Source organism: Puma concolor, chromosome A1 (assembly GCF_028749965.1).
Source record: "Puma concolor isolate L17-30 chromosome A1, mPumCon1.1.hap2, whole genome shotgun sequence".
In the NCBI taxonomy this organism is placed as follows: domain Eukaryota; kingdom Metazoa; phylum Chordata; class Mammalia; order Carnivora; family Felidae; genus Puma; species Puma concolor.
Genome location: NC_141667.1, coordinates 31,699,550 through 31,722,335, shown reverse-complemented (window position 1 = coordinate 31,722,335; position 22,786 = coordinate 31,699,550). Strand labels below are relative to the sequence as shown.

Sequence of the window (22,786 nt, the reverse complement as noted above, 5' to 3'; positions counted from 1 at the left end):
TAGACTGAGTCACCCAGGTGCCCCAGTGCTGTGTTATATTTCAGTTTCAAGGGAGGAGGTGAGAGTGGACCCACAGAGCAGAAAGACATAAGAAGATTGGTCATTTTCTTATGAATACTTACGGCCCTCTTGAGCCTCCAGGCATCCTCACAGCAGACTGGGCAAACTTGGGAGTGTAAAAAAATGGAGGCAGTTTTAGACATTCAGTGCCAATCAACGCGAAACCATTAACTACAGTACTCTATTTTCATATTGTCATTTTCTCGTATCAACATAGCTATTACTTACGTAGCTTGGTTAGAATAGTGCAGAATATGTCTCTTGACTTTGAAGTCCCAGGCTACCCCAGAATGTATTTCTTGGTGACTTTTCATGAGTTTTATAGGTTCAGTAACTGTGCAAGCCCCTACTTTTGCAAATCAAGGTGGACTGTCTTTAATCCACCTACAGCGTTCACCAAAAGACCAGGAAAGGTGAAACCGACATTCTACTGCTCTGCTGCTTTTAGAGATAGTAACTAGTTAAGTCAAACTCCCCAGGATCTCAGTTTCTTCATCCGTGAAATGGAAACAAGTATGAACACTTGCCTTATTTTCCTTATAGGGATGTGACAGGAATGAATTGAAGTAGGGTTCTTTAAAAACAGGAAACAACTATGTATTTGGGACGTCTCCTCAAAAGTCTTAGGATTGCTTCTGCTTATTGACCTTAGGAAGTTCTTCAACCTTGCCTTGCCAAAATTTAGCCCAAGGAGTAATGAGATGGATTCCTTTTCCCATCTCTCTCAGAAGAAAGCTGTGGAAGAAAGGTACTAAATGGGAAAAGCTTTGTACGTCCTAGGTTCCTTCTAAAATTGTCACCAATCGTAGCAGCTGAAAAGTCTTCTGATCTTATCAGAACATGTGCACCATTCAGGTAAACATAATCCTTCAGCTCCAGGCGGCAACCACTGTCGGTTGAACCTGGTACCTTCTCAGCTGTGCGAGTTTTTCAACGTACAGGAGAAGCCAGCCTGAGTCCCTTTGCTGTTCTCGTGTAAGTCTGTCTGTTGCTTTCGCATCTCCATAGCCCCAAAGCCCTGTTGGGGCTGGGTTGGAGCTGGGTTTCTGCATGCCTACCCTTCAAACATTCCTTCTCCCTATCTTAATTTCCCATATTCAGCTCTCCTTGCAGCCAAAGTGGGTTAATGCAAACTAACCTGTTTTATGATGTAACCGGGTCGTGTTCTTTGACTTTAAGGCAGATGGCACTCCAGAGTCTTCTGTGTGCCGTGTCCAGATCTGAAAGCCTGATGGAATGGAATCTGTGGACTTTCAGTTTCATAGTGTTTGTTGATACATTACACCCACTGTGTCCTTTTTTTTTTTTTTAATTTTTATTATTTTTAGAGAGAGAGCAAAAAAGAGTGAGCAGCAGCAGGGCAGAGGGAGAGAGAATCCCCAGCAGGCTTCACACCCAGTGCAGAGCCCGACGTGGGGCTTGATCCCGCAACCTTGGGATCATGACCTGAGCTGAAATCAGACATCAGATGCTCAACCGACTGAGCCACCCAGGCACCCCTGGACGTGGCTTTTGATGGTCTTTGTGGTCACTACGTTATTAGCTAGTGGTGCTCTCTGGAAGCAGCACTGGGTTTCAGTTTTCATAAATGTATCACCAAAGGGCATGGAAACAGCCAAAAGCTCCAGAAAGATTGCTCAGTTTCACTTTCCAAATCTCAAGCAAATGCACCTAATTATTGAAACCTCATTCAGATCTAAAACCCCAGCTGCCAGAGGTTGTGGAAAACAGAGACTTCAGCTTTTCGATCTTGCCACACAGCCCTGTCCTCCCTGTCAGCTCTCTTGACCCTTCAGCAGCATTTGACATGGCTGACTGCACCTTCTTTCTCGAAGTCCTTCTGCTTTGCTTCCGCGATCCAGGATTATCCTCCATTTCCACCACCTTTCTGGACCTTCTGTTCTCAATCTCTTACAGTTTCCTTCCTCTGCCCTTTCCTTAAGGGATGGTATTCCTCATATTTATGAATCAGGCCCACTTTCTTTTCTGATCCTCTATGCTTTTTATTTTTAAAGATAATCTCACCTGTATCTTACTAACAGTCCGTGTCTCCAGGTACCATCTATTTGCTCTTAACTCTCAAATTTACATTTCCAATGCACATGTCTCTTTTGAGTTTCAAACCTGTATAGCCAAGTCCCTACTGAAATTGTGAGTCCCAAAGGTAAAGCACATCCAACGTGTCCTATTTTCTCTCAGAATGTACCATTTCTCTGTGTGTGCATCATCCAAGGAGTAATCCAACCAGAACCTTCATGTTTCAGAGGATTCTGCTTTTTTTTTTTTTTTTTTTACCTGGTGACTGGCTTCCAGGAGACAGGAAGCGGAAACCGCCAGGTCAGTTAAGGGTGACATCTTGTAACTGGTGCATCGTAACTTCTGCTAATTATATTGCTCAGAATTCACCTAGATTCAATACAGTGGGAAAGCTGACTACCTCATGACAGGGGAGTGGCAAGTTCATATCTACCACAGTGAGATCAGAAATCAAATCCAGGCTCAAGTCACTGCAAACCCAGAGCACTTAACCGTGAAGCTGTTGCGCTTCATGTGTTCAGAAAACCACTCCGTTCACTTCTGGAAAATAACAGAAATAAGGGAATATCGGTTCTTCTCCATCATTGGCTAATTGCTCATTCACTTATTCATTCACTGGTCTTTGCAGCAAGCCCGAGCGTTGTTTGAGTGCATGCGATCACGAAGAGAGCAGACGAGTCGCCGGTCTGCTGGAGCTGGAGTCCAGTCTTCCACCATTCGCACAAATAGTTTCATTTTGAATCAGTGGCATCAGAATCGGTTGTTTGTAAGGGCAAGGCGTGATCAATTTTTGATCCTAAGGGATGCTGACATGAAGCTCTGCAGGGAAGTAAGTGAAGCATGACCCAATCGAAGTTTATAGCATCACAAAATATTTAGATCTCTTGGTGTGGCATGTATACAGGGGGAAGAGAGTACATTTTAAATATTTACAGCTGATAAATATTTTTTCATGCTGTGACAGTACTTGACACACAGCAGCTTGTAGGAAAAAATGCTTGAATGCAGCACGCGGGTGAATTAATTTCACATTCCGTCCTGGGGTTAAACTGTGGCACCGGCTAAATGGCCAACGGTCGGCAGGCCGATTGCCAAAACGATCAATTGGATCACCGTGCAATCCAGTTGCCTCGTTAAGACAATCAAAACAATAACAACCAAATCAGATTGACTCTATGGAAATCTAATCAGTTGCCCAACGATCAGATATAATAGCTCTCCAATCAAATTAATTTTATTTTATTTGGTTTATTTAAGCGACATCGGCACAACTTTCTTGGGTTTCTGTTCTTTCCTCATACACAACATGACATAATCTTAGCATTTGGAGGGATTCTTAGAGACATCGGTTCTATACTTCTCCTATGGGAGGAAAGGGTAGGCAGTACAGCCACTGGGTAAATGTGGTCTCTCTCTGGAGTGCTCAGTGTTTATCTTCAGATTTGGAGGGTAATACATGTACATATTTAAACAGGTACAAATGTATCGTGGAATACCTATTAGTCAGGATAGATTAGATTATGCTCCAGTATCAAAAAAACTTCCGATCTCCGTGATTGAAGACAACAAAGCTTATTTCTCATTCCTGCAACAGGTCCCCGAGGGGCACCCCCACGAGGGGCAGCTGGGGCCTGTGCTCCACATTGTCCTCATCCCAGGATGCAGACCCATGGAACAGACTCTCTGTAGAACTTTGTGTATTAGTGGAGGAAAATACAACTCATAAATCATGAACTAGATCTTGACATACTCACCTGTCATCTCCTTTCATATACTTCATCAGCCAAAGAGTGTCATATGGAGCCATCCATCTTCAGAGAGGGTCAGGGAGATGCAATTCTGCGGTGTGACCAGAAGCATTAGAAATATTTGGTGAACAATATTCATGTCTACCACGGAATTGGGTGCAAAGTTCTTACAGACTTTAGGATGAAACATAAGACTTTGAAGAAGTTTCTTGAAACCTATGTGCACACACTAAAACGATTAAATACGAGAATCCTAGAAAATGATGCATGCTTGCCTGAAATGTCTTATTTTTTCTTAAAATATACGACACATAAATACATACATTTTATGAATATTATAGAATATATACATCACATATAAAATATGTAAGTATATATTTGTGCCCTTACCTTGTGATGTTGGTCTAAGGGGATTTCTATGAGAGTGGTTTCCTTTACTGGATTTTCTTATTGTCTGATATCCCTGCGTGCCTGGTCTTTGTGAGAATCTAAAGCCACCAGCAAAGCAATCTAAGTCAAAAATCTGTCAAGATGTTCTACAATTCTTCTACTGTTGTCTCTTCCACGTGTTATTTGGAAGCAATTTGCAAATGCAAGTGACTTGCATTTCTTAAATATTTCAAAAGTTTTTACTTAGCTTTCCAGCATTCACTGTCTATTTTTAAATTTTTTTAAATGTTTATTTATTTTTGAGACAGAGAGAGCACGAGAGGGGGAGGGGCAGAGAGAGGGAGACAGAATCCGAAGCAGGCTCCCAGCTCTGAGCTGTCAGCACAGAACCTGATATGGGCTCAAACCCACAGACCCCGAGATCATGACCTGAGCCAAAGTCAGATGCTCAACCGAACCACCCAGGCGCCCCTCACTGTCTATGTTTAAATATTTCAAACGTACAGATAAAAATCCATCCTTGCATATTTACCGCCTAATCAGTGTAGCTTTCATAGAAACAACAGCTCCATTTCCTTCTGTCGTCATAATCTATGCATTTAAAGAACATTTAATTAAATCATATAATTATAATAAGACAAAAGGCACACACAAGTTTGAGGATGGTACAACTCAAGTGTCAGTAACAGATACATCAGATAGTACATTTTAAATAACAAATTACCAAATGGAGGGTACCTGCTGATGATTAGGAAAGTGATTAGTTAAATGAACTTGTACTAAACTTTGGTGGAAAAGTTTAGGAGTGCTATCCGGGATCTTCATATTGTAATTAATGATCCTAAAACCCACAGGCTGTGAGCTACTTAGATTCATTCATTCATTCATTCATTCATTCGTTTATTAGTTTATTCATTGGTCCATTCAGAGGCAGTATAGTATAATATAAGAGCATGGGTGCTGGCTTCAGGTTTTGTGGGTTTGAATTCCAGTTGTGCTATGTGAGTTATGGCCAATTTCTTTGCTTCTCTTTTTCTCAGTTTCCCCAACTGTAAAATGGAGGAGAACAGGACTTACCTCATAGGGGCTGTTGTGACGATTGAATGAAATAATGGGTGTAAGTTGTGTAAATGTTAAATTTTTTTTCAAGTTTATTAATTTGAGAGAGAGAGAGCAGGGGGGAAGAGCAGAGAGAGGGAGAGAGGGAGATTCCCAGGCAGGCTCTGCGCTGACATGGGGCTTGAACTCACGAACCACGAGATCATGATCTGTGCGGAAATCAAGAGTCAGAGGCTTAACTGACTGAGCCACCCAGGCGCCCTTGGAAATGTTAACCTAAGATAAACGCACTCATTTGACGAGTAGTTGCTGAGCACATACCACGGGGCCTGTATTGCCTTAGCTGTTGGAGAAAGAAAGGTGAACAATCCATAACACAGTTAGCTCTCTTGAGTAGTTGATACTTCTAATGTGAGAAGACCAGTATTACACAGTAGGCTTTGAAACAATTAGATACAACTTGCTTACTTTCTGTGAGGAAGTACAGGGTGGTAGGAATGGGCCTTTCTATATTCTCAGGGATTGGTAGAGTCTGACACATGCTAGGTGCTCAAGAAATTATTTCTGGAATTAATGAATAAATAATGACTTACCCGAAGAATAATTCCCATTTAGTGGATGACAAAGTACTAAAACTAAAGTCATCTAATTTCTAATGTTTCTGAAATAATTTTTTAAGTTTATTTGTTTTGAGAGAGACAGAGTGCAAGCTTGGGAGGGGAAGAAAGAGAGAGAGAGAGAGAGAGAGAGAGAATCCCAGGCAGGCTCTAGCAGAATCAACACAGGACCTGATGTGGGACTCGAACTCACAAAGCCGTGGGATCATGACCTGAGATGAAATCAAGAGTCGGTTGCTTAACCGACTGAGCCACCCAGGTACCCCCTCCCCCCCCCCCCCCCCCCAGTGTTTCTAGTTCACTCAGATGCCTTCTGTGAACAGGTTTCCTAAGATGTGAACATAAATGGCCAGGTTCAGAATTCTAACTTCTGTGTCATGATTATCAGCACTTCTATGTTTATCAAGTTAGGAAAAATGCCAATAGAATATCATACATTTGAGCCACTGTTTTTATATTCTTCAAAAGGAGTTTCTTTATTGGTAGAGGTTTAGTCTTTTGAAATTTGGTATCTTTTGACTAGCAAGGGATGTGACTGAATTGGTAAATCAGTGCTAAAAAAGTAAAATGTTTTATCGCTCCCAAACCTAACCGAACAGACCCACCACTTAGCGCACCTCTGAGGCCGTCTCTAAATTTGATGACAAACACCTGTAGGAACACGTGGGCTCTGCAGCCCTCCGGGGGGGGGGGGGGGAACAGGAGTTGGGATGCACCATTCTGGGAGACTCAGGTTCAGCTGAGGGGTTACCACCTGTAAACACCGGACAAAAAGTTTTAAATAGACAGATAGAACCTTTCTCCAGGTATAGTTCGTGTTCCCCTGACTTCTTAGTCTGAAAGGCAGTGTGTCCGGTTTAGCATGATTGATGACAGCTCAAGAAATCTCCCCCATGGAAATTGTAGAGAGTGGGCAGCCCCAAACTGTTTCCGTCTGCTTTTACTGCTCTCACCTGTGAGAGCTTCTCAGCTGTGTAAGTTGGACGTGACCGACAAGGGCCAAACCTGTTTCCGCAGCTATGTTTATAGGAACCCCCTTATCTGCTAAGGGTAAGTGCACTTTCGGACACCGCGGGGCAGAACGATATTTGCAGTGCTTCGTGTCTAGTTTTCTGTGGGCACGCGTGGAGGTAGGTGGTTGGCACTATTCAGCTGTTCCGGCTGTTGACAATTCACATGGATAATTAAGCCTTCAAAACTCCATTTCGCTTGTCTCACAGAGTCCCCTGTTGTCCTCTCAAAGTCTGAACCACATCTCTCCTTCCTCCACTTATTCTCTGTATTCTTCTTCCTCAATCCCTCTCTCTTCCCTTCTCACTGCCTCCCTCCCTCCTTCTCCCTCTCAGCGCTTTTCTGTTTCTTCTCTTTTTCTCCTTCTGCTCTTCATTCGCCTTTTTCTCTTCCTCCCTCCTTCTGCAACCTTCGCCCACCTTTGCAAGATCATGCTTCTCTTTCCCCGTCGGCAGAAACCTACATATGTAGCATCTCATCTTTGGCCACCGCTGCCCCACAGGTGAAGTCACGGAGTTTCTCTGAGGTGTGCCTCCTACACCTGTCAGCTCTTTAGGACCTCAGATCTGGAGATACAGTGATGCCTGTTTAAGGAATAACTGGCAAGAACTCAACAGCTTGCCGAAGAGCTCTCTTGAAGAGAATGCAGTCGATGGTGTGCAGAAGCCCGCGAGGTTGTAGAATTCCCAACTAGCATCCCAAACTGTTGGGCCGACACAAGGACAATCAGAGAAGTCTGATTTAAAGTCAGCAAAGTAAAAACACAGTATTGGATCTGGGAAGAGTTGATGATAGCTCAACTAAGCATTACAAAGTGGGTTTGAAACTTCCTGTGGGAGCCCTGGGTTAGCCTGTCTTCCCACTCCATGGACTGTGTGCCAGCAAATACATCTCCTTTTCATTTGTCAGCATCCTGCTTCTTGTTAGAGACTGGGATTCCCGGCAGTGGGAGAGACCAGCGCTATGCACATCCTGTGCTCCCGCACCGTCTCTGCACACGTGCTTCGGAGATGCCGCTTGTTGTCCCAGCTACCTGGGCGGTGGCTGGGTCCGTTGCAGGGGCAGGTGGTGCCTGAGGACAAGTCCCTGTCTTTCTCTGAGGCAGCTCCCCCATGATGTCTCCCTCCCCCCCCCCCCCCCATATTCTTTGTTTTGGACCATTTTGTTTCTCCCTGAGCTTGCCTGGGCGACCACCCCTTTCATAGAACCAAATAGTTAAGCTTTAGGGGGTTCTGTTCCTCTTGCAGGGGAGTGGTACTGGGGGAGCCAGCTGGCAGGGGACATGAAGGAATGCTGGAAATGATCTCTATTTCGGTCTGAGTGGTAGTTAAGTGAGGGTGTGCATATGTAAATAGTCATTGAGCTATACATTTAAGATTGTATACTTCAGTGCATGTAGGTTATGCCATAAAAAAAAAAGTAGAGGAAATCTAGAACTGGCAGATCTGGGTTTGAATCCCCTTAGGGTTGTGTGACCTCTGACTCTTGCCAAGCCTACATTTACCCCTGTAAACAAACGTAGATACGGTACCTGTCACATTGGTAGCTGAGCACATGATGGGAAATAAAACACACTCAGCAGCATGTAAAGTGCTTGGTACAGGATTAGTGCTCAATAATGGATTACAAATATCATCATGGTTGGAGAAAATTATTCTCCGAACATGATAACACATGCAAACGTTTTGGGTTAACACCTCTCCCGACATGTTGGAGCATCTGCACACCATCTTTCAAGGCCTTAACTCAAAGGTGAGACTACAAGTGGGAATTTTAGGCACCGAGGCAGGCTAACAGAAGAAAATTCTTGGGCAAGGAGCCCGAACGTGCTCTTTAAACCACACCAGCAGGGCAGCCCCAGTCACCTGGCCGGACCGCACAGGCCTTACCTGTGTATCACACCCATTACAGCCACGTGTCTTGAGTCCTGGAGGCAAATTCTGATGAATTCATTTCTGGCAAATAAACTCCACTCATATGCAAAATGTAAACGTCTGATCTATGCACCCTGACACCAATGCTGAGAAACGCAGCTATGACTAATAGCGTTATTTCCGCTCAGCCCTGGAAAATCGGAGCCTTCCTGAATCTTTTTCTGCCATTATTAAAATCTGTTTTACTATGACCAGGAAATGGAGGAGACCCCTGGTATTTATTGCTGACCTCTACTTTGCTTGAAACTACTTAGACATCCATAGAACTACAGAGTTCTAGAGCCCTGGGAAGTCTTTAGCGTTAGCTTCATCGCTTTACAGATGAAGCAGGAGGAGAAGTAACTTGCACGAAGTTCATTCATCTTCAGTAAGGATTTATTCAGTGACCATGTGCCAGGATTTGCGGTAGAGACCGGATTACATAAGCTGGCGTGGAAAATTTCTTCTAGCTGTCTTCCAGAGCTCTCCCGAGCCAGACTGTAACTCAGATCAGTGCTGCCTGAGATGCATTGGTGCTTCGGTAGAACAGTAATCTAGACTCCAGGCTAAGTTAAATCATCAAGGGAGAAGCGGGGTCACTGCCAGCTGGCATGGCAGACCACACAGGCTTTTTTGTACACAGGTAAGTGTCTATGGCCTGAGCTGGGTAGGGGGACGCCCTCTTCACGGTTGCTTCCCTGCCTCCCTCTCATCACAGAGCTCTTTGGGGGCATCGCCTTTGTTTCTTGACTTCCCGAGGTTTAGGTTACTCTGTATAGTCATTCCATTTGGAGGTCACCCACCTAAATGTGCCAGAAAGAGAAACGGAATACACAAGGGGACCGGCCCCAGTCTCCAAACTCCCTGCACCATGGCCCTGAAGCATTGACTGTGGGGCATCAAACCTCATGCCTTTAGACAAGTAACCTAAGCTAGTGAAGGGCAGGTACACGGCACCAGCGTGTCAAGGGCTGTGGCAAACCGGAGAGAATGCATGCTGCCTAGAGGGACAGTCTGTCACCACTCGGCTCAGAAGGCTTTTCCATGGAAATTACAGACTCCGCATTGTCACATCTTCAGATTTTTCAAGATAAGTCACGAATTTTGATGTTTCCCAGGCTTTTGAAATCACCCTGTGGATCAAATAAAAACCAGTAGTTGGCTTCTGGGACAGGCAGGAGGCAAAAGAAGAGGACCCTGGAAAACCTAATATGGAGTTCAGACTTGATCCTACAATGCAGGGATGCAAAATGTTACAGCCCATTTGGAACACAGCTTGGTAGTTACTTATGAAGTTAAATACCCGTTTGTCACATGGCCCAGAAATGCCACTCCCAGGTATTTACCCAAATAGAATGAAAACTTACTTTCACACGCACACACAAAACTGAGTTTTTATACCAGCTTTTTCTTATTCACAAGGAAAGATCTGTTCTATATCTTGAATGCCATGGTGGTTACGTCACTAGGTGCGTTTGTCAAAATCGCGCACTCAAAAGAGTGATTTTCACTGTATGGAAATGACTCTTTAGTTCAAAGAACTACGGGAAACCATTGGAGGGTTTTCAGCAGGAGAGAAACACTGTCAGCTCTGTTTTTCCGAAGGGTCACTGTGACGGGGTGGGGGGGGGGACGGCAAGAATAGAAATGGGAGCCACCGAGAAGTGGATAGCAGTGGACTACATGAGAGCTCACAGCAGCTTGGACAGTGCTGGCAAAAGTAGGGGTAGAAGAAAGTGAGGATTTGAGACTCACTTAGAAAACAGAATCAGCAGGGCTCAGTAATTCATTAGATATGGGGAATGGGAAAGAGGGAGGTGTCAGGAATAATGCTGGGGAATTTGGCTTAGGGGCAACTGCATGGACAGAGGTATCTTTTGCCATAAATGAGTAGGACTTTTGCGGAGGAGGGGCCCGCCCTGGGAAGCACATGGTGCAAGGACATAGGAGATGACAGTGCACTGTCTACACTGGGAGTATGCTTCATGTTTTCATTTGTGTGGTGAGTTTGTTCTGTTTTATTTTAGCCAGGTAACCTCAGTGCCTTCTTCTCGAGTCCTCTTCGCAGCCACGACCCAAAATCATCTTGAGAGTTACCTTTGAGACTTAATGTTCTGTAGCATCCGAATACTTTCAACTTGGTGCTGCCATTTGGCTGGTTAAGACATCGTGTCTATTCAATTTATGTAGGTACAGCTATATGATCGAGATAGTTATTAGATTAGATGGCGGAACATTCCGCATTCGGGCTATCATTTCCAAGGCAATGAGAGATATAGCAAAAAAAAATTTTTTTTTCAAAGAAAAATTGGTATGCAAGTCCTAGAATAGACAACACTGTCTCCCTCATAGAATCTTTAGCACCTGCACATGAATGTGGCTTGGGTGGTTTGGCCTGGACAGAAGAACAATGGGCTTCCCCATTCTCCTTCGCTTGGTCAGCCCCTTCCGTTCCCTGGCCTAGATAAAGCTCGAGTTTGTATCTCCGGCCAAACCACCTTCTGCTGTTTTCACGTGGCCCCAGTTCCGTGTGGTCTGGCCTGGCAAGGAGAAACCTAATCTGAATTAGTGTGGTTCATGGTCTGGAGATGGTAGGTTTCTTTCAGAACCTTCAAAACTCCCAATGAATGTTATATCATCGATCCCAAAACATTCTTGTGATGGTAATTGGAAATTCTTGCCTGTATTTATGATAGGGAAGCTGGAATAAAGAGACATTCATTCCAGACAAATCAGCTTAGATTCTAAATGGCAGAGTATTGGTTCCTTACTCTTCCTAAAACATCTTACCCTTGCGTTAGAGACGTGTTGCAACTTTATGGGCTTTCTAAACGTCAAATTCAGTGAAACTGCTTCTTAACGGGTGGGTTTATGAGATGGTTTTGATGTTCTTTATGACCATCCATGTTTTCTGGTTTTCCTGTAATAAGCATGTGTTACCTTTATAATTGGGAAGAACATGAAAGGAACTTATTAAACACAGTGTGCACAGTATGAAACCATTTTTAAAGAAGAATGTACATATGAGATTATACATCCAAATGTTAATAGCACTCATCCTGTCTGGGAATATGGGCAATTTTTCTGTTTTTCCTAGTGCTTTGTATTTTTCCTCTTTTTTTTCCCCCTAAGAATCCACATTACTTCTATAATCAGAAAAAAAAAAAAAAACACAACAACAAACCTATTCTTTAAAAAACGTCATGCAGGGGCACCTGGGTGGCTCAGTGAGTTAAGCGTTTGACTTCGGCTCAGGTCATGATCTCCCAGTTCATGAGTTTGAGCCCCTCACTGGGCTCTGTGCTGACAGCTCAGAGCCTGGAGCCTGCTTCCAATTCTGTGTCTTTGGTCTCTCTGCCCCTCCATTGCTCACACTCTATCTCTCTCTCAAAAATAAACATTAAAAAAAAAAATGCCATGCAGCCTTCTTCTCCTCAGTTAATGCGGTAGGAACCGTGAGGATGAGGAAATAGGGCTTTCAGTTCTGACTGGAAAGTACCTAGCTTAGTGACTCGAGGCAAGATTCATCCAGTGCAATGACCCCTTTCCATGGCTTTAAAGAGAGGTGATAATATTAGTGCAGCCTCCCTCCCTCCCATCAGTGTCAGGTCCCAATGAGCTGATGCATGTGGGGGCACTTGGAAGGAAGATACTGAGCTGGGTGCCATTGTTGGTCCTGCTGGCCCACAGATACTGTGTTCAATATTACTATGGAAACGTTGTAATTCAGAGGCACATTATTTTTATCTTGAGGGAAATGGCCAAATCAGTTATTAAACCAATCTCCTATACTTTGGCACTTCTTGCACCGGCTGATGTCATGGCAGAGTGGAAAGCGGAGGAGGTTTGTCCCTATGTGCCTGGGCGTCCTGCTGCCATCCAGGGTCAGGGCAGAGGGATCTGGCCAAGAGCCCGTGGGGTGCGGGAGGCCAGGGTGCCGCCAGCTCTAGGACAGGGCTGGCCCCCCATTGGCCGGGCAGAAGCCCAGCTTGAACAAAGTTCTAGGAAAGCCGCAGAAGCTGCCCCTCTGAGTCTTGTTGGCTGCCATGCCTGAATCTTCCACAGACAGTCAGACCCTCTGACCAGCGAAGCCCAACTTTTGGCTGCACGCTGATAGAAAATCTATGGCTGAGTAAGACGGCTCCATCAAGAGATGGAGAACTAAAACATTGTTCTCTTCCAGTTAAAAGTCATGTAATTAGCAGTGTTCAGTCATATAGTTTTATGGCCACAATGATTCACACAGATTCTCTAGAAGAAGGAAGAAAAATGACCTGGAAAGAACAGCTTATAGATCAACCTGTTCAAATAGAAGAGATTTCATATATATGATTGGCAAGATTTATATTTCTTCAAATCTGTAGTTTTACTGAGCATTTAAAAATATATTCTCTTGGGGCACCTGGGTGGCCCAGTTCATTAAGCATTTGACTCTTGTTTTGGGCTCAGGTCATGATCTTGTGGTTCATGGGTTTGAGCCCTGTGTTGGGCTCTGCCCTGGAGGTGTGGAGCCTGCTTGGGATTCTCTCTTTCACTCCCTCTCTGCCTTTCCCTGTTCATTCTCTCCCTCTCTCTGTCTATCTCAAAATAAATAAACTTTAAAAAATATTCTCTTGATATTTCTGTCTCCCCAGGGATGTAAATAGGAATTACATAGTCTGAGAATTCAACTGATTTCAAGTTTCTTCTGCAGCCAAGCACTAGTGAAAGAGGGGAACACTGTTTTCAAAAGCTTATATTATGATGCCCCTTTTGTTAAGACTTCTTTATTGTTAAATGATTGGTGGATCTAAGGGTCCTTGAATTGCTTTTCTGTATTATACCTGGTTTATTATTCCATACCCCTAAAAGAAAAACAAGCATTTCCCACACTTTCCAAGTAATTGTAGGAATTGTCCTATGGTTAGAAAAGACAAACAAAGCTTAAGCTTCTGAATATTAAAACTGAATGTTGGAAAACAGCTTGAGGTAATTTGATTGCTTAAATTTAATCGATTACTTACTTTAATTACAGTGTTCTCCTTTTAAAAATCAGTGTGACTGAGAAGGACTGCATTTAAGGCAGCCCAGAGAGGTGGCCAGCTCTCTTACTTCTGTAGCACGATATGAATGAGGATGGTCCTATTGACTCAGGCTCCAAAGCTGAGGGCAGAAGGTGCTAGAGTATCAGTAAGACTTGCTAAGAACTTGGAACGAGTTTTACCACCTATAGCATATCACCCACCCTCACCTACACACAAAAAAGGCAATAGCAATGCTCTGAGGTTAGTGAGAGAGGATTCCCCTGAACAGAATATTTCCGCCCCTCTTCCTACTCAAATCGAGTTTGTGATAGGAGCTGGGAAAGGGTTGAATATATGGGATGTTGACTACTCACCTCCAAACTAGTTGCTTACATAACTACAGAAACCCAGGATGGCCATGGATTCAGAGAGAACTCTCAGGGAAGTTTGACAAGTGTTGTCTAGAGTTGGCAGGGCACAGAGCATGCAAAGTCTGAAGGGGAAATATTGATAGACTTGTCCCCAGTGTAGGGTGAAGAGAGAGGCCAAAGGGACAGCAAATAACACTTCCATCTGTTGCAGGCAGGGGTGGGTGTCACCCTGTCCTCTGTGGGGCAGGGAGGACACCTCAGATGAAAGCCAGGCTCTGGTTGCCTTGAAAGGACCCCACCCAAAGGGTCTGCCCGTGGGGACTAGACAAACCGGCAGAGACTGATGGGTCAGCTGTCCTATAGTAGCTAAGGGGATCGTGAGTGGTCAGCCAGGGGATATTACTCTCTTCAGGGAGATGTCTCCAGCAAGGAGGTCTCCAAAAACCAACAAAAGTGATGTAAGAAAGAAAAAGCCATGGTTTGTCAAGTAGTGGACGCCATGACCATATTGGTCCAATGCTGGTCAAATACAGCTTTTTGCCTCTCTGCCCCTCCTCCCTCTCCTTGCCCTAGTTCTGAAGTAGTTAGAAGCAGCAGAGTAAGTTGAGGAGAAGGTGTTTTAGGGTAAGTAAGGAACTGGTCCATACCCACCTCCCTTCCTTAATTCAAGTATTTGAGTTCGGGTCAGGCCTGAACGGGGGAGGAGGTGCACTTTGAAAATATACGGGAGATTGAAGGTTTGTGTTAAATGAACTGGACTTTTTAATATTTGAAAATGAGAAATCCTTGATATCTGACCGACTGAAAAAGATAAGGCGTCTGTCTCAGGTACCACTAAGCTATGAGGAAGAGAGATCCAGCAGAGGCAGTGGGTGGGATAAAACTGAGTTTGTTCCATGACGCTCTAGCCCCTCAATAGTTCATTTATCTGAGCAAGGATTCCAGAGAAAGGTGTCTTTGCGCACTGCATGCGGTCTTGGTACTCGGCGTGTAAAAATAGTCGCTTTATTTCTGTAACACACCTGAGCAGACCTCTATCTTTGATAACCCGATCTAGCCTATCTCTGGAGTTGAAGAGCTCCTGTCTTCTGCTCACTCTGCAGAGATTTTGATGGGAAGAGCTGTGTAGGTAGTCAGCTTAAGAACATAGAATCCAGAGGGGCATGCTTGAATGTAGGATATGCATTTTCTGGTCAGCGAGCAAATCACTTAACCTTTTTAAGCCTCAGTTCCTAACTCTGTAAAATAAGAATAGTGATGCTTGACTATGCATCTCACAGAATTGCTATGAGGAGCGAATCAGAGAGTGGACAGGTTAGATTTATGTGGACCGGACTCTGGAATGAGTTCCTAAAATGACCCCAGTTTCAGGAGCTGCAGAAGCTTTGATGCTAAGTGACTGACATATCCCAGAGGGCACCCCATAGTTGATGAACTGTTTTTCTTCCCTTTATTGAATATCTCAATGTAAAGTCTGTGGCAGAATAGGTCAAAATATCGGTTATGACTTAATTAACTTAAATATGTGTCTATATGACATTTAGGTTAGTATGATGATTATCCCTATGGGCTTATTTGTTTTTATAGCTATGCACACTTTTCATTCTTGAGAACCCCAAGGAACAAAATGTTATTGGCATCCTCTCCAGCAACAAAGAACAGCTGCATCTGTTTGGGACATTTCCCAGGCCGCTCCTTCCTCCATGTGTGAAGGATACCGTTGATCTGTCGACCCAGCCCTGAAGAGGGAGCTTGGATTCTCACCAGCCTCCTTTGCCAGCACTCATGCAGCTGCTGGGTATGCCAGGTGGGTACTCTACTAGGTTTTACAACCCACGGCGGTGGCCCTAGGTGAAGGGAGCTCCACCTGCCCTGGGCCTTTCCTCTAAAGGACACAGGGGTGACACAGAGCCACAGTGGAGGGAAGTCCTGGAATATCCCTGCTTCTACAAGCACTGATCTCATTCTGACAACCGCCACCATATATAAAAGGATCAGACTGTTAAAGCTGGAAGAGTCTTCCGAGAGTTGAGTGGGTCTCCACTCTGGCTGCCTGCTAGAATCTCCTGAGGAGATTTTGAAAAAACTTGATGCCTACTCAGCCTCGATTCTGATACTCTGATTTAATTGAATTGGAACAGGGTTCTGGCAGTTGGTGCTTTATAGACTCTCTCCAGGGTTGAGAACCATTAACGTCAGGACTGGAACCACTGTCTCAATTCTTCATTCAGATAATTGAAGATAACATGGCTTTGGACTTAGACATCTTTGAATTTTGAATTCTGCCTCATTTACTCATTAATGAAGGCCTTGAACAAACTCTTGAAATTCTCAATTTTCTCGCTCATAAAGGGGAAAAATAACACTCAGAACATTTTGGGAGAAATTAAGTGTGAAGGCTTATGTCTGTTTTCTGCACTCATTGTAAGCAACTTGAAGATAGAGACCATCTGATAATAAAAATAACATTTAATTGAGCAACTCCTATTTGTCAGGCATGGCAAGTACAACATTTAAATTATCTCACTGAAGACTCACAAAACAACTGTATATAAGTTAAAGAACAATTTCATGCAATGAAGCAAATAAGACAAAGATAAGTTAACTGTGTATGCCCAGGATCTCACAGGCTACAGCAAAGCCAGGGTTTGAACTCAGATCTTTCTGACTCCAGAGTTTGTCATCTTAATCAATGCACTTTAATCTGTAATATCTCCCTAGCCTGTGCTAAGTGTTGTTTCCCTTTCCTGTAGCACAGTGCCTGCCACATGGAAAGTATTCAATAAATATGCAATAAATGGATAAAAATTAAAATATGTAAATGAGTAAGTACCTAGCTCATGGTAGATAATCAGTTAATGTTATTACTCTGTTGATCAGTCTTCTCTGCTAACACTATCAGATAAAAAGGTTTTACCTTCGACAGAAGCTATAAGCAATAAGAAAATTATAATGTGCCTTCTGTTATTGCCATGACAAAATGAGAAAGTAGGCTAGCAACAGATCAATCCCATTCTTTCATATACTGTTAGGCAGGATATGATTTTAACTTGGAGCATGTTGATAGCTCAGATCAGAAAAGCAAACATCAATTCACGTGAGTTTTAGAGTCCCATTAATCCTCCAAATTGTTATTTGGACACTAGCTGTCAGCATATTTTATGTAGTTCCTACATGTATTCTGAACACAGCTGTGCTAAAACTCTGAGGGCTTATTTTAACACATGAGAGCAGCTTGGAATAGTCGGAAATGCATGATATGTGGAGTCAGCAAGCCTGAGTTCAGGTTTTGGCCATCCACTTACCAGCTGTGAAGCTTTAAGCCCAAGCATCTCAAATGAAATATTCATGCCCTAGAGGTTTGGGACATTATGCTGGAAGGTCTCAGAGATTCAGGATAAACACAATGCATTCATTCATTTATTAAGCAAATATTTATTGAATGCCAGGCATTGTATTTCAAGTGAAATGAACAGGACAGATAAGGTCCCCGTTCTCACGAAGCCTTAGATTCTTCAGAAAGACATCATTTCAGATACAGATTAATTTTATTAAAAAAAAAAGATAACGTGAAGTTATTTTTTAAAGGCCTGGTAACAAATTTATTTTGAAAGGCTTGGAAATGGATTATTATTAGTTGCCTACCCAGAATCCACTTTCCCCTTGCTAATGGCCTACTGTTTTCAATTAGGTTTCTACGGTTGTCACGCACCACCCGTGAGATGGGCACTGGTTGGCTTAGGCCAAATATACTAAACTCCTATTGGTTTAGAGGTAGCCATGTAATCTCAACAGTCCAATCAGCGCTGATCTTGGGGCTCTGGCATGCAGTCATGGTACCAAAGCTGTTTTAATTGCTTTTCCTCTCAGAACCGGAGGATAAAGATGGAAAGACAAGAACTGCTGGGGCCATTTTGCTGCTAGGATGGAAAGAGCTCAAGGAGGAAGCCAATGCGAAGAGAAGTGTGCAGCTAAGTGGATCCCAGTCTGAGGTGAGCTAACTCTGAGGTTTGCCTCATCACCGAATTTCAATTTATAAAAGCTAATAGATCCCTTCATTGCTTATGCTGATTTGAGCAAACTCTTCTGTTTCTTGCACCAGAGAATTCATAACTGATACAGAAATTTGGTTCCAGGAGTGGGGTACAGTAAAATACAAACCCTAAAATGTGGATTTGGCTGAGCAGAGGCGATGAGGTGAGCAGCAGTGACCTGTTGAGAGTCAGGCCTGAAGCTTCAAGGCACATAAGGGGAAATAGTAGGAAATATCCAGGGTTTTTGATTACAGAAAGGTCCTACAATAAAGAAAAATCTGACGTGTCACCTGAGTGGCTCAGTTGGGTGAGAGTCTGACTCTTGATTTTGGCTCAGGTCATGATCCAAGGGTCATGGGATTGAACTCAGCATTGGGCTCTGTGCTGAGCGTGTAGCCTACTTAAGATTCTCTCTCCCTCTCTCTCTTTCTCTCTCTCTCCCTCTACCCCTCTCCCCTGCTTGCATGCTCACTCACTGTCCCTCTCCCCCTCTAAAAATAAATAAATAAATAACGTAATAAAAAATAAAGAAATGACCTTAAGATGAAGTGACCCATCTGAAGGCAGAGAAGGAAGGGTATATGATTTTGCTTAGAAATTCCCTTTTTGGGTATGGACTGAAATCAAGATGACTGAAATCTAGCAGCGTTGCAAAGACCAAATACTCTACTCCAAGTGAAGTAAAGATAGGAGGTAAGACTAGGGCAAAAGACAAGCCTGACTCTTTAGACCACTCCCCAAAGCTTCCTACAAAACAGTATTCACCTGACAAGGCAAATAAGAGCAGCTATGATGGAACAAATCATTCCACAGCAAGTTATGGTCAGAAACTGTCCAGAAGCAGAAGTCAACCCAAAAGTAGCAGCCATTACACTAAGGCTTTAGGGGATGGTCATACAACAAAGGCTTATTGTTAGACAGTCTAAAGTCCTAGACTTAAATACAATGACTAGAGGCAGGCTGTCTGTTTATGGTTCTTAGCCTATGTCAAAATCTCTTGATGATAACTAAGTTTTTTTTTTTTTTTTTTTTTTTTCCTCAACGTTTTTATTTATTTTTGGGACAGAGAGAGACAGAGCATGAACGGGGGAGGGGCAGAGAGAGAGGGAGACACAGAATCAGAAACAGGCTCCAGGCTCTGAGCCATCAGCCCAGAGCCCGACGTGGGGCTCGAACTCACGGACCGCGAGATCGTGACCTGGCTGAAGTCGGACGCTTAACCGACTGCGCCACCCAGGCGCCCCGATAACTAAGTTTGTAAAGGAGTTATATTGCCAAAGAAATCCCAATCCTGGACAACCACAGTCCATGACTGTTCAACTCCTAAGACACTCTCAGGCTCTTTGAAGTTACACACAGAAAAGGGGATGCTAAAATTATGTAGCTCCTAGAAAGGGAAACATCTCTAGCTATTTCCGTGAACAAAAAGCCTCCAGGAGAAGAAAACCAGAGGCTGCCAAATTGATTAATCTATTCCTCTACTGTCAGAGCATTTTCAGACGATGAGGCTGAGAAGAAAAAAAGCAAATTCTTTGTACAGCATTTCTAAGCCAGAGTTCTGAGACTCACCCTGATTAGACAATTTAAGTCATGTTCACCTTCAAGTCACATAGTCACCCCAGGAGAATTATGTTTTATGTGTATTGTTGTTCAGGATGTGTCTGTGTTCATGTGTGTGTATGTTTTCCCAATTCTCCTCTTTTATAATGGAGATGTCTTCCATTGTGGTCATCCCTGGTCTTTCTCTGCTGTTATGTACTGGATTTGTTGGTGATTGATAAATCTGTCTTATGCATGCTTTAACCAACCATGAAGAGCGACATCCAGACTGAAAGAAGTCCTGGACTTGGAACTAGATGCAGTAATGGATGATACTTGGATTGTCTATTTTGGGGGATGGGATGATTGTACTTTATGCAGATGTGGATGGACGCCTTTAAAAATGCATGTATGGGAAGATAGATGTATATAGGTGTTGTGGAGTAAAAAGAGTAGACTGTCTAAAACCACCTAACGTGTAAACTAGGATTGAGCAAATAATTTAAAATGGTATGGAGAATGAGAGCCAAGCTTCTCACGGTCAGGGAAAGGAGTTATAAATAAGGAAAAGGGGAAGGCTAGAATGAACTTGGTCACGTTGGAATCAAATTGGAGATCATCACCATGAACTTGTAATTTTTAATATGTAGATGCATATGACAATAGACCGAGATATCTATCTGCAGAGAAAGCCTAGAAGCCATGACACTCAGTACCAATGGGCACACTAATTGCCCAGATCATGGTTTCTGGTTACCATTCTCTAACGGAAATTACTAGGGTTCCTTGGAGAAATGGCTGGTTCTAGGTCTGAGGCGGAGAAAATGCAGGATGGGCATGCGGTGTCTTGTGCTGCCAGAAGTAAGGAAGTACTAAAACAGAAACGATGGGGATATGTCAAAAGGACATAGGAGCCTACTTGAAGGGGTACCTAATGATCAAATCTGGGACAACTTGAACAACAAATAATGCTAATAATAGATTATAACCCATAGAATAAAGTGAGAATCCAGAAACTATACTTACATATACAAACAAACAAATGAGAGAGAAGAAAAGTAAATAGAATTCCACTAATAAACATAGAAAGAGTAATGAAATTAGAAAATCACCATTTGCGGGCGCCTGGGTGGCTCAGTCGGTTAAGCGTCCAACTTTGGCTCAGGTCATGATCTCGCGGTCCGTGAGTTCGAGCCCCACGTTCGGACTCTGTGCTGACAGCTCAGAGTCCAGAGCCTGTTTCAGATTCTGTGTCTCCCTCTCTCTCTGACCCTCCCCCATTCATGCTCTGTCTTTCTCTGTCTCAAAAATAAATACACATTAAAAAAATTAAAAAAAAAAAAGAAAATCACCATTTGGCAAACACCACAGTAGTAATTGTTTCAGACATAAGTCATTAATAAATGCTAACATTAGTAAACAGAACTATGAGGAATAGGATATTTACATAATGTCAAAGTATCTTCCCAAAAGCTTATGATTAATTCCAATGGGAAAAATAGTAAGCTTATAATAGAGAAACATGACAAGCCCCAGCTTCATTTAGTGATTTAATTTTCCTTACTGTAATGGTCCAAGTCACTATCATATGTCTCTGGTTAGAACACACTCAGATAGATACAGCATCACTCTGTGTTATTTGTTCTAAAAATATATAAACTGAATTTAAATCATGAGCAAACATCAGGCGAATCCAAACTGGGGGCCATTCTATAAAATAATTGACCAGCACTCTTTAAAAATGTCAAGATCATGAAAGGCAATGAAAGACAAAGAGAAACTATGCCAGATTAAAGGAAACCAAGGAGACACAATAACCAAATGCAAAGTGTGATCCTGGATTAGGTCTTGAACCTGAAAGAAAGAGAGAGAGAGAGAGAGGAAGGAAGCAAGGAAGGAAAAAAGAAAGGAAAGAAGGAAAAGAAAAGAGAGAAAGAAAGAAAGAAAGAAAGAAAGAAAGAAAGAAAGAAAGAAAGAAAGAAAGAAAAGAAAGACATTAGTAGAACAGTCGGTGATATTCAAATAAGGTCTGTAGATTAATAACAGTATTGTAGTAAACTTCCTGATATTGATCTTTGTACAGAAGTTATGTTGGATGTTAACATCTGGAGAACCTGGGTAAAGAATATTTGTACTAAACTTATAACATACTTGCACATGAAATCACTTCAAAATGAAAAGTTTAACACTCTTTAAATTACATTTTAAAACTTGAAAAAATCCTCAGCCTTTAAAATGTTTCCACGGTCCCCACTTCTTTAAAATCTTTCCTGATCCCTTAACTATCACAGTTTCATACTTGTGTTCTTGTCTATATCCTAATAGTTTCTGTTATGACTCAGAGGCCCGTAGACCAGCAGCCTGTCAGCTGAATTGAGCTCCAATCCTTTTAGGTTTGACTGGCACAAAAATCTTCTCATCCCTGAAAATTTGATTTGTCATAGCTCCCAACTACTCTTTATTGTCTCAGACATCAGGCTAGCTCTATTCATTTATTCATTTAGATTCCGTTTTTTCTTTTTTCTTTTTTTTTTTTAGTAGTAGTAAACATTTCTACCAAAATCTTGAAGTTTTGTGTAACAAATTAAGCAAAAATATATTTTCATAGATAACTTGACTTCAGGCTGTTTGAATAATCACGTTTGCTGATTCATTGAGTCTGAGTTAATGTTTGCCTGACTTTTATTACATGATGAAAATAAATGCTATTTCATTTTTGACTCAGAAATAGCCATTAGTCACCAAATTCTGAACACTGCTCTTTGAGTTTAATGGCAGTTTAGATCAATCGCCAAATACATGAAAATGAGGAGGTTCAGAGAGATTTTGCATTTATTACTCATTTCTCAGAAACCTGATGGATTCTTGGTTTAGAGATTACATCATCTCTTCCAGAGTCTTCCTCCACCCCATAATCCAATCACCTGGGACGTTTTTAAAGTACTGATGTTTAGATGCTACTCTCAGAGATTCAGATTGAATTCTTGTGCAGTAGGACATAGAG

General features: G+C 42.7%; 1 long non-coding RNA gene across 5 annotated transcripts in view; it reads left to right on the top strand.

The window, feature by feature from the left end:
- The window catches only part of LOC147584079 (uncharacterized), a 155,880-nt gene that overhangs the window by 69,004 nt on the left and 64,090 nt on the right, over window positions 1-22,786 (top strand). Inside the window, exons 2-3 of one of the 5 annotated variants that reach the window (XR_015240852.1) lie at window positions 15,797-16,016; window positions 18,080-18,201. This is a non-coding gene — a long non-coding RNA (uncharacterized LOC147584079). Of the gene's footprint in view, window positions 1-6,395; window positions 6,962-15,796; window positions 16,017-18,079; window positions 18,202-22,786 lie in introns of those variants that run through there. The other 4 variants (XR_015240854.1, XR_015240850.1, XR_015240849.1 and 1 more) reach the window with 4 other exon arrangements.